Below are 12,200 nucleotides of genomic sequence, written 5' to 3'. Positions count from 1 at the left end.
GTGAATAATTTGCTACACTTACTGTATATTTGCCATTACTGGAGAGCTTTTCCATTTGTAATTTTCTTTTCCACCTAGAAATTTTCATTAGGTATTTATTATAAAGCTGTTCCGGTTGTGAGGAATTTTCTTAGCTTTTGCTTGTCTGTAAAGCTTTTGATTTCTCTGTCCAATCTTAATGAGAGCCTTGTTAGGTAGATTATCCTTGGGTGTAGGTTCTTGCCTTTCCTACAAAATAAATAAATCATATATTTAATTATATGATTAAATATATCATGGCTATCATTTCTGGCCTGCAGAGTTTCTGATGAGAAATAAGATGATAACCTTATGAGAGTTCCCTTGTAAGTTATTTCTTGATTTTCCCTTTTGCTTTTAATATCTTTTCTTTGTATTTAATTTTTGATAATTTGTTTAATATGTGTCTTGCCGTGTTCCTCCTTGGGTTTATCTTGTATAGGATTCTGTACTTCCTCAAACTGGGTGACTATTTCCTTTCTCACGTTAGGGAAGTTTTCAGGTATTATCTCTTCAAATATATTCTCCTTCCCTTTCTCTCTCTCTGCTCCCTCTGGGAGCTCTACAATATGATGTTGTTGCATTTATTTTTGTCCTAGCAGTCTCTGAGACTGTTCTCACTTCATTTTTCTTTATTCAGATCTGTATCTGTGATTCCCACCATTCTGTCTTTCAGTTTATTAATTTTTCTGCCTCAGTTATTCTTCTTTTGAGATTTTCTAGTGCATTTTTCATTTTAGTTATTGCATGGTTTATCTTTTTTTTTTCTTTAGTTTGCTAGGTCTTTGTTAATTATTTCTTGTATCTTCTCAATCTGTGCCTCCATTCTTTTTCTGAGTTCTTGAATCATCTTTACTTTCATTACTTTGAATTATTTTCATCCAGATTGCCTATCTCTTCTTCACTTAGTTATACTTTTGGGGTTTTATCTTGATCTTTCATCTGGGACATATTCCTCTGCCAATTCATTTTGTCTGACTTTCTGTGATTGCAGTTTCCTTTCAGAAGGCTGCAGGCTTGTAATTCTTCTTGCTTCTGCTGTCTGCACCCTGGTGGATGAAGCTGAGTTTTGTTCCTCGGGTGGCAGAGCTGTGTGAACAGTTGCTTTCCCTGGGAAGCTGTGTGCTCAAGAAGACTTTAAGCAGTCTTTCTGCTAATGGATGGGGCTATGATACCTCACCTGTTGATTGTTTGTACTGAGGCATCCCAGCACTGTAGCCTACAGGCTGTTGAGTGGGGCCTTGTCTCGGTGAGAAAATGACAGCCTTTGGGAGAGCTCATGCCAATAAGTATTCCCCAGAACTACCACGGCCATTGTCTTTGTCTTCAAAGACAAAGATGTGAGCCACATCTGCCCCTGGCCTCTGAAGGAGACCCTCCAATACTAGCAGGTAGGTCTGGCCCAGGTTCTATCTGATTTTTCCCCTGAGTCCTGGGGCACATACGATCTTGTGTGTAACCCTCCAAGAGCGGAGTTTCTGTTTCCCCTAGTCCTGTGGAATTTCTGTGACCAAATCCCACTGGCCTTCAAAGCCATATTCTCTGGGTGATCCTCCACCTGTTTCCAGATTCCCAGCTTGGAGAGCCTAGCACTGAGCTCACAATCTTCACTACTATGGGAGAACTTCTGTGACATCATTATTTTCCAGTTTGGGATTTACTCACCCAGTGGATATGGGATTTGATTTTATTGTGATTTCACCCCTTCTACCATCTCCTTGGGCTTCCCTGGTGGCTCTGCTGGTAAAGAATATGCCTGCAATGTGGGAGAACTGGGTTTGATCCCTGGGTTGGGAAGATCCCCTGGAGAAGGGAATGGCTACCCACTCCAGTATTCTGGACTGGAGAATTCCACAGACTGTATAGTCCATGAAGTCACAAAGAATCAGACACCCCTGAGTGACTTTCACTTTCACCATCTCCTTGTGATTTCTTCTTTGTCTTTGTATGTAGGATATCTTTTTTGATAGGCTCCAGTTTTTTTTTTTTTAATTTTTTGTCAATGGTTGATCAACAGTTAGTTGTGATTTTGTGTTTTCATCAGAATAGATTAACTCATGTCCTTCTACTCCACCATCATGTCCCCAGCTTGCCCACACTATTTGTTTTCTCTTTTGTTGCCTGTGTGTAGCATATTATACTAAAGAAAACATTTTGAAATCTTCTGTCGAATTTTTTCCTTATGTTTTTGACTAAGGTTTTTATAGCTGTAGCCATTGCCTTAGGTTTTGATCCCTTTTGAGTTAATTTTTTGCATGGTGTAAATTAAGAATCATTCTCCATTCTTTTGTATGTGGATATCTTGTTCTTCCAACAGTATTTACTGACAAGACTGTTTTTACCCACTGTATTATCTTTATGTCATTGTCAAAATATTTTGCCTATATACATAAAGATTTTTTTTCCCCCTGGGCTCTGTATTTCATTCTATGTTCTATATATCTATGTTTATGCCAGTACCACATTGCTTTGATGACAGAAGTTTGCCAATAGATCTTGAAATCATTAAGTATAAAAGTTTCAACTTTTTTCTTTTGCAAGAATATTTTGCCTATTTTCTATTCCTTAAGATTCCATATAGATATTATAATGTACTTTTCATTTGTGTTTCATTTCATTTCATCACCACTGGAATTTTGATAAGGATTGCATCAAAGCAATAGATTTCCTTGGGTGGTATTAATATATATATTATATTAATAATATTTTCTTCCACTATAAGAACAGAAAGTGTCTTTATTTAGGTATTCTTTATTTCAGCAATGTATTGTAATTTTTATTGTACAAGCCTATTACTTCCTTTTAAGATTGTTCCCAAATATATTATTGGAAGAGGAAGTAATTTCTAAATTTCCTTTTTAGACTGTTTATTTTATTGTATAGAAGCACAACTGATTTTTTCATGTTGATTTAGTGTCCTGCTACTTTGTTATATTCATTTATTAGTTTCAATAGTTTTTTTTATATTCAGAATATTGTACATATAAAATTATGTTATCTGTGAACAGAAAGTTTTACTTCTTTCTTTCCCATTTGTTTATCTTTTGTTTCTTTTTATTGCATGACTGCTCTGTTTAGAATTTCCTACACTATGTTGAATAAAAGTGGCAAAATCAAGCATCTTTGTTTTGTACCTAATCTCAGAGGTAAAGTTTTAAGCCTTTCAATATTTAGTATAATAGATGTGAGATTTTACTACATGACCTTTATTATATTAAGATTTTGTCCTATTCTTAGTTTTTTTTTTAATTTTTTGTTACAAAATGTGTGTTGGATTTTGTAAAATTCCAATTCTTTTTATGCATCAATTGGGATGATTTTGTTTTTTTCCTTTCATTTTTCTAATGAGCCATATTATATTGATTGGTGTTTACATATTGAACTATTCTTGCTTTCCATGAATAAATCTTACATGGTCTTATATCCTGCTTTTGAATTCTGTTTGGTAGTATTATATCAATATTCATCAGGGATATTGTTCCATAGATAACTTGTCGTGGTTTTGTTTCACTTTGGTACTAGGGTAATACATTTGGACATGTTCCATTTTAAATATTTTGAAAGATTTTGAGGATAATTGATGTTAATTCTTCCTTACATGTTTGTTAGAATTCACCAGTGAAGACATCTGGTCCTGGACTTTTCTTTCTGGGAGGTTTTTGATTACTGATTTAATTCCCTTAGTAGTTTTAGGTATTTTCAGATGATCTGTTTCTTCATGATTCAGCTTGAAAGGCTGTGAGTTTCTAAAAATCTGTCCATTTTATCTAGAAGATCCAACTGTTAATAGTATTTTATTATAATACCTTTATTTCTTTAAGATATTTTGTTATATCTCTTATTTATATTTTTAGGTTTTTTGTGTCTTCTTTCTTTTATCTGAATCTATTAAAGGTTTGTCAAGGTCATTGATCTTTTCAATAATCCAATGCTTGATTTCATTGATGTTCTCTTTTCTTTTAAAGACTTCTTTATTTTGTTTATCTCTACTCTAATATTTATTATTTCCTTCCTGCATTTAGCTGTGGGTTTGTTTATTTTTTCTTTTCTATTTTTCTTAATGTGTGCAGTCATGGATTTTTTTTTTTTTTTGAGGGAGTCATTATTTTTGTAATGTAAGTATTTACAGTTAAAAATTTCTCTTAGCATCTCATAGGTTTTGATATGTTGTTATAATCAGTAGTCTCAGGATACTTTCTAATCTATCTTTGATCATTATGATTTCTTCTTTGACCATTGATTGTTTAATTAGCATTGTATCTGTATTTTTAATTTCTAGATTTTCTCTTTTCCCTCCACCACTAATTTCTAGTTTTATTACATTGTTGGAAACACAATATGATTTTGATAGTCTTAAATTTACAAGACTTATTTTTTTTGACTAACAGGTGATCTATCCTGGAGATTGTTCTGTGTGAATTTGAGATAAATATGAATTTTGCCATTATTGGATAGAATTTTCTCTATACATCATCTCAGGTCCATTGTTTTATAGTATTCTTCATGTTTGTTATTTTTCTTTCTTTCTTTCTTTTTTACTTATTTCTTGTCTGGTTGGTCTATTCAATATTGAAAATAGAATTTTACTCTTTATCTGACATGCCTTCCCTCCTTATAATTCTGTCAATGTTTGCTTCACATATTTAGGATCTGTGATGTTTGAGGCATATGAGCTTAAAGTTGGTATGTCTTTGTGGTAAATTTGACATTATACAAAGTCCTTCTTAAATTCACAATGATATATCACTTCACAAATCTCCAGATGGCTGGCATCAAATACTCCACAAATATAACAAATGTTAATAAGAATGTAAACAAAAGGGAACAGTTGTACATTTTTGGTTGGAATGTAAATTGGCATAACATTATGGAAAGAGTAATGAGATTTCTTAAAAAAGTAAAAATAAAATTACCATATCATCTAGTAATTCCTAGGTATATATATCTGAAAAAAGGACTAATTGGTGAAAAGATACATGCAGCCCAATGTTCACAGCAGTAATATTTACAACAACCAAGATATGGAAGCAACTTAAATGTCCATCAAGTGATGAATAAATAAAGATGTGGCATATGTATACAATGGGATATTACTCAACCATACAAAAGAATGAAATTCTGCCATTTGGAATAATGTGGATGGACCTAGATAGTAAAATAAATACTCTATATTATCACTTGTAAAGTCTAAAATATAAAACTTGTGAATTTATGCAGTGAAGCAGAAACAGACTCACATATATAAAGAACAAAACATATATAGAGAAAAAGATGGTGGAGGAGTAGGTGGCTGTGGAGTACATCTCTCTCTATGGATACATCAAGAATACACATACAGACACAAAAGTGCATGCAGAACACCAGCTGAGAGCATAAAGGAGGACCTGACTTGTAGAAAAGAATATATAGAACCACACAAAACTCTGTAAGAGGAAGGAACAGTGGGGAAAAACAAGAGTATTAATAGGACTGGACCTACCCTTGGTGGGTGGGGGAACTGAAGCAGGGTTTCGATCCCCACAGTGGGGAAATTGTCTGAGTCAGAGGAGAAATATTTAAGGCTGAGAGTGAAACAGCTGATCTGCGGCAGCCTAACTGGAATGAGAATCAGACAGTCCTTGCCACAGCCATACATACGCTGGGCAGGAACGTGGGTCTCCTGGAAGGGGCAGTGGCTGGGAGCTGGACTTAGGGGATTGTGAAGCAATCCCAGTGCGAGGGCTGCTGTTGACAGCAGAGAGACGGATCAAAGGGATGTGAAGGAGGAGATCGTGGTGGGAAGTGCCTGTGGGGGAAAGCCAGGCAGTCATGAAAGCAAGGCAATACTGCTGAGTCACACATAAGGGGTGGACCCATTACCATAGCCCCTCTCTCCCCACATGCCAACATAGAAGCACACTGCACTAAAGAGTAGGACCCCACCCAGGGGTGGTGCCTCATGTGCCAATCTATAGAGTAGGACCCCAGTCATGGGGGCCTCTCTATGTGTCTGACTTGCCAAAAAACAGAGAAGGACCCCAGTCAAGGGATCCCTTTAAGTGCCTGAATGGGCAGAGCTATGGAGAAAGACTGGCCAAAGAAGCCTTCTGATCACCAGCTACAAGAGGCTCAAAAAAAGACTCTGATAGGGCCATAACTCCTGCCATGGAGGCAGTTTGTGTCCCTGAACACTCAGTGCTGCCAGTGTCCCTGCAAGCCAAGCAGTTGCATCACCTTCACGGTCAACTCTCACTGGGGCAGAGCTGCCACAGGCAAAAAAAAAAAAGTCTTGTGTTTATGTAGGCAGGGTCACTTCGGTCCTGTCCAGCTCTTTGCGACCTGTCAGACTTCTCTGTTAGAGAGGGGGTTCTCCAGGCAAGAATACTGGAGTGTATTGGCCAATACAGGTTGCCATAGCCTTCTAGAGCATTATATGTCCTGCTGCCCTAGACGCCAACCCCTCAGAGTACATGGCTTTGTCAGAACCCCTGTGACCCAAGCAGATGCACCACTTCCACACCTGGCCCTCACAGGGGCAAACACAAGCCCTCCAGGGCAGCCTCGGGAGCTAAACCCCAGTGGACAAACCACATGCAGAGGTGGAAATAAAACCACAACTGAAACCCAGGGGCAGTGTGGCTAAGGAAGAAGACCCAAAACATTCCCACCAGCTGTAAGTGGCAGATTAAATCCACACGATCAACTAAGCAGACTCTGTGTCTGGAATATATAAAAGGCCACTGAGAGCTCCCACAAAAGAAAATGCACTAGCTCTGACAGCTGTGGACATTGGAGGCAAGAACACACAGGAGTAGGACCAGATTAGAATAAGAGCAGCCCCCAAAGCAGGTCCAGAGAGCAGTACAGTGTTGGAGGGCATCCCAGGGAGGTAAAGTGGACTGTGATTTCCAGGGAGGGAAAGGACTCTGACAGCAGAGACCCAAGAAAAACATTTATTATTCTTATTTTTTGAGTTGTTCTGTAGATTCTTTTGTGTACTTTCTTTCTTTTTTTCCCTTTTTTCACACATCTGTTGTAGTTGTCAATTTTACTGGCACTAAGAAATTCAATTAAGCCTTTGGGCTTTTTTTTTTTCCTTTTTCCTCTGTCACATTTTTTTATAGTTGTTATAAACCTCTGCCTCTCTGTTGGGATTTTGCAGTTCTGTGGAGTTTTCCACTTTTTTTACTTTTCTCTTATTTTAATTATAATTTTTAAAATCTATTATTATTTTTCTACATTTATTCCTTTGTTTGTTTTTCCTAATGTTCTTTTCCCCTTGCATTTAATCTTTAATGTGTATAAATATTCTTTATCTACCTCTATTTAACTTTGCATATATATTCTTTCTTTCTTTTCTTTCTCTCCTTTCCTCAAAACATATTTGTTAGCTTTATTTTCCTTGCTTTATTCCCCAATTGGCACCTTGCTTTAGTTTTGTTTTCCATTTTGTGCTTTAATTAATTTTGTTCTGGTAGATATAATTTTTGGTTTCCTTTGTTTGCTGGGTCAATCTATTGTACTTAATTTTTATTGGACTGTTTTGATTTTGCTTATGTGTGTATATGTATATGTGTATATTAAGTCACACTTCTATTGTTGTTATAAACCTCTGCCTCTACATTGGGCTTTTGCAATTCTGTGGAGTTTTCTTTTTTTCCCCTTTTTTCTTTACTTCTTCCATTTTTTCATCTTCTCTCTTTTTTTATAATTTTAATTTTTAAAAACCTATTATATTTTTCTACATTTATTCCTTTGTTTGACTTTCCTACTGTTCTTTTCCCCTTGCAGTTAATCTTTAAAGCATATAAATATTATTCATCTACCTCTATTTAACTTTGCATATCTATTCTTTCTTTGTTTTCCTCTCAACATATTTGTTAGTTTTGTTTTCATTGCTTTATCCCCCAGTTGGCAACTTGCTTTAGTTTTGATTTCCAGTTTGTGCTTAAGTTAGTTTTGTTCTTAATTGGTAAATATAATTTTTGATTTCCTTTGTTCACCAGATCAATCTGCTGCTGCTAAATCACTTCAGTCATGTCCAACTGTGTGACTCTATAGATGGCAGCTCACCAGGCTCCCCCATCCCTGGGATTCTCCAGGCAAGAACACTGGAGTGGGTTGCCAATATTTTATTTTTGTTAGACTGTTTTCACTTTGCTCATGGGTGTATATGTATATGTGTATATTCCATTATTTTAATTATTATGTGCCTGACTTTGTAACTGCCATTGGTCTGGGGTTCATCTTTGGTTTCTCGTTTCTGGAGATTTGTTATACTCTCCCTTAATGCCATAAAAAACCACTTGTGGAATATTTGTTCCTGACCAGAGATCAAACCTCGAGCCTTTGGGAAGGGGACTCCAAGCACCTAGACTACCAGAGAACTAACCCAAGGGAGTACCAAATACTGAGAACTCACACAAAGAAAACCACTTGAATATAAGACCCAGCATTACCCAACTACCCATAGCACCCTGTGCAGGACGTTTCATCTAAACAACAAACAAAACAAAGATACAAACCCAATCATCAGCAGACAAGAGTACCACCTCATTCAGCCTTGCCCATCAGAGGAAAAAAACAAACAAACAAACAAAAACTCAGCACAAATCTCATCCTATACAAAGCTCACACAAATCACTGGACCAACTTTTAGAGGTCAGAAACCAAAAGTAAGAAAAAATTCAACCTTCTTCAAGGAAAGAATTCATCTTTCCTTGAAACCTGGGAAAAGGAGACCTCACACACAATACTTGAAAAAATGAAAAGGCAGAGAAATACTGCACAAATGAAGGAGCAAACTAGAAACACAGAAGTCCAAATAAATGAAGAGGGAAAAGGAAAATTATGTGAAAAAAGAATTCACAATAATGATAGTGAAGATGATCAAAAACCTTGAAAACAAAATGCATAAAATGCAAGAATCAATTAACAAAGACCTAGAAATATTAAAGAATAAGCATACAGAGACAAACCACACAATTACTGAAATTAAAAATACTGTAGAAGGAATCAATAGCATAATATCTCAAGTAGAAGAATGAATCAGTGAGCTGGAAGATAAAATGGTGGAAATAATTTCTGAAGAGCAGAAAAAAAGTAAAAAGAATGAAAAGAGCTGAGGACAGTCTCAGAGACCTCTGGGACCACATAAAATGCACCAAAATTCGAATTATAGGGCTCCTAGAAGAAGAAGAGAGAAATAAAGGTATGAGAAAGTTTTTGAAGAGATTATAGTTGAAAACTTCCCCAACATGGAAAAGGAAATAACCAATCAAGTCCAAGGGGCACAAAGAGTCCCATATAGAATAATCCCAAGGAGAAACATGCCAAGACACATACTAATCAAACTAACAAAGACTAAACACAAAGAAATAGTATTAAAAGCAGCAAGGGAGAATCAACAAGTAACAGACAAGGGAAACTTCATACGCTTAAAAGCTGATCTTTCAGCAGAAACTCTGTAGGCCAGAAGGGAATGGGAGGATATATTTAAGTACTGAAAGGGAAAAATATACAACCAATATTACTTTGCCCAGCAAGGATCTCATTCAAAATTGATGGAGAAATAAAAAGCTTTTCAGATAAGCAAAAGTTAAGAGAATTCAGTACCACCAAACCAGCTTTACAATGAATGTCAAATTGACTTCTATAGTCATGAAATACAACAGAAGAAAAAAGATCTACAAAATCAACCCAAAACAATTAGAAAATGGCAATAGGAACATATATATCAATAATTACTTTAAATGTAAATGGATTAAATCCTCCAACCAAAAGACACAGACTGGCTAAATGGAAATAAAAACAAGACCCATATATATGCTCTCTGCAAGAAACCCACTTCAGACCTCAAGACACACATAGACTGAAAGTGAGGAGATGGAAAAATATATTCCATAAAAATGGGAAGCAAAGGAAAGCTGGAGTAGCAATCCTCATATCAGACAAAATAGACCTTAAAATAAAGATTACAAGAGATAAGGAAGGACACTACATAATGATCAAGGGATCAATCCAAGAGGAAGACATAACAATTGTAATATCTATGCACCCAACATAGGAGCACCTCAATACATAAGACAAGCACTAACAGACATAAAAGGAAAAATTGACAGCAACACAATCATAGTAGGGGACTTTAACACCCCACTCACACCAATGGACAGATCATCAAAACAAAAACTTAATATGGAAACACAAGTCTTAAATGATACATTAGATGAGATGGATCTCATTGACATCTTAAGGACATTGCAGCCAAATGCAGAAGAATACACCTTTTCTAGTGTACAAGGAACATTGTCCAGAATACACCATATGTTGGGTCACAAATCAAACCTCAGTAAATTTAAGAAAATTGAAATCATATCAAGCATCTTCTCTGGCCACTATGCTATGAGACTAGATATTAATTACAAGAAAAAAACTGTAAGAAACACAAACACATGGAGACTAAACAACAGGTTTCTAAATAACCAACAGATTACTGAAGAAATCAAAAGGGAAATAAAAAAGTTTCTAGAAACAAATGGCAATGAAAACATGACAACTCAAAACCTATGGGATGCAGCAAAAGCAGTTCTAAGAGTGAAGCTTATAGCAATACAAGCCTACCTCAAGAAACAAGAAAAACATCAAGTGGAGAACCTAACTTTACACTTAAAGCAACTGCAAAAATAAGAAGGAAAAAAAAGAATATTAGTAAAAGGACAGAAATAAACATGGGAGCAGAAATACATGAAAAAGAAATGAAAGAAGCAATAGTAAAGACTAATAAAACTAAAATCTGGTTCTTTGAGAAGATAAACAAAATAGACAAACACTTAGCAAGACTCAACAAGAAAAAAAAGAAGAATCAAATCAACAAAATTAGAAATGAAAAAGTAGAAGTTACAAGAGACAATGCAGAAATACAAAGGATTGTGAGAGACTATTATGAACAACTATATGGCAATAAAGTAGATAACCTGGAAGAAATGGACAAGTTCTTAGAAAAGTTTAATCTTCCAAGACTGAATCAGGAAGAAATAGAAATTATGAACAACCCAGTTATAAGCTATGAAATTGAAGCTGTGATCAAAAATCTTCCAAAACACAAAAGCCCAGGACCAAATGGCTTCAAAGGAGTATTCTATTAAACATTTAGAGAAGAGATCATGCCTATCCTTCTAAAACTCTTTCAAAAAATTGCAAAGGGGTGTCACTAAGATGGCAGAGGAATAAGATGGGGAGACCACTTTCTCTCCCACAAATTCATCAAAAGATCATTTGCACGCTGAACAAATATCACAAAACAACTTCTGAATGCTGGCAGAGGACACCAGGCACCCAGAAAGGCAGCCCATTGTCTTCAAAAGGAGGTAGGACTAAATATCAAAGATAAAAAGAGGGACAAAAGAGTTAGGCACAGATACCCATCCTGCAAAGGGAGTCTTAAAAGAGAAATTTCCAAACACCGGCAGGTTTGTGGGGAGTTTTGGAATGTCAGAGGGCAACATAACTGAGAGGAAAAAATAAACAAAAGCCACAGATTATGTGTCTAATGGCAACTCCCAGTGGAGAAGTATATCAGAGGCTCGTGTCTGCCACCAGCAAGCAGGGGCTGAACAGGGAGGTATGGGCTGCACTGCTTAGGGTAAAGATCAGGTCTGAATGCCCTGAGGGCAATCTGAGGGAGCTAACATGAGATAGCAACCCAAACGTTGGGATAGCCAGAGAGGGGAAAAAATAAAAAAATAAAAAACAGGAAAGAGAGAGAGAGAACTTTCCTATGAAAATCTCTAACCTAAGGCACTGCCGGACCTGCTCACAGAACAAAGGACTGAGCAAATACCAGAGGAGAGTTAGCCGGCTGCGGACCAGCCCATCCCCCGCCGGAGGCAGGGAGGCAGGCGGGCACCAGCCAGAGCTGGAAGGAAAGGGGCAAACTTGGCCCCAGAAATGGCATATCCTACCGAACTGTGAGCAGGCTTCCAGTTGCTAACCAAGTCTTCCTGGCATCCTGCATGATTGACAACCGCCAGGAGGGTCACAGCCAGAGATCAGCTCTCCAGAGGAGATGCATGGCACACCTGACAAGGCGCTCCTGCTTCACACCCAGGAAACTGAGCGGCTGGGACTGGGGAGGTGATAAGACGCACTGTACCTGGGGAGAGTGTGCTTGCCAAGCACCTGGTCGCCTGAGCTGCTTGGACTTA

The 12,200-nt window shown here is 36.9% G+C and overlaps 1 protein-coding gene across 1 annotated transcript in view; it reads right to left on the bottom strand.

The window, feature by feature from the left end:
* Window positions 1–745: 745 nt before the first annotated feature.
* LOC510362 (zinc finger X-linked protein ZXDB) overlaps window positions 746–12,200 on the bottom strand; it is a 37,188-nt gene continuing 25,733 nt past the window's right edge. The window contains exon 1 of the mRNA XM_059883799.1: window positions 746–12,200. This exon is cut by the window's right edge and continues 25,733 nt beyond it. The gene's annotated coding sequence lies outside the window, so the exon portion shown is untranslated.

The sequence above is a fragment of the Bos taurus genome, chromosome X (genome assembly GCF_002263795.3).
Source record: "Bos taurus isolate L1 Dominette 01449 registration number 42190680 breed Hereford chromosome X, ARS-UCD2.0, whole genome shotgun sequence".
Lineage (NCBI taxonomy): Eukaryota > Metazoa > Chordata > Mammalia > Artiodactyla > Bovidae > Bos > Bos taurus.
This window is presented reverse-complemented; position numbering and strand designations above follow the sequence as displayed.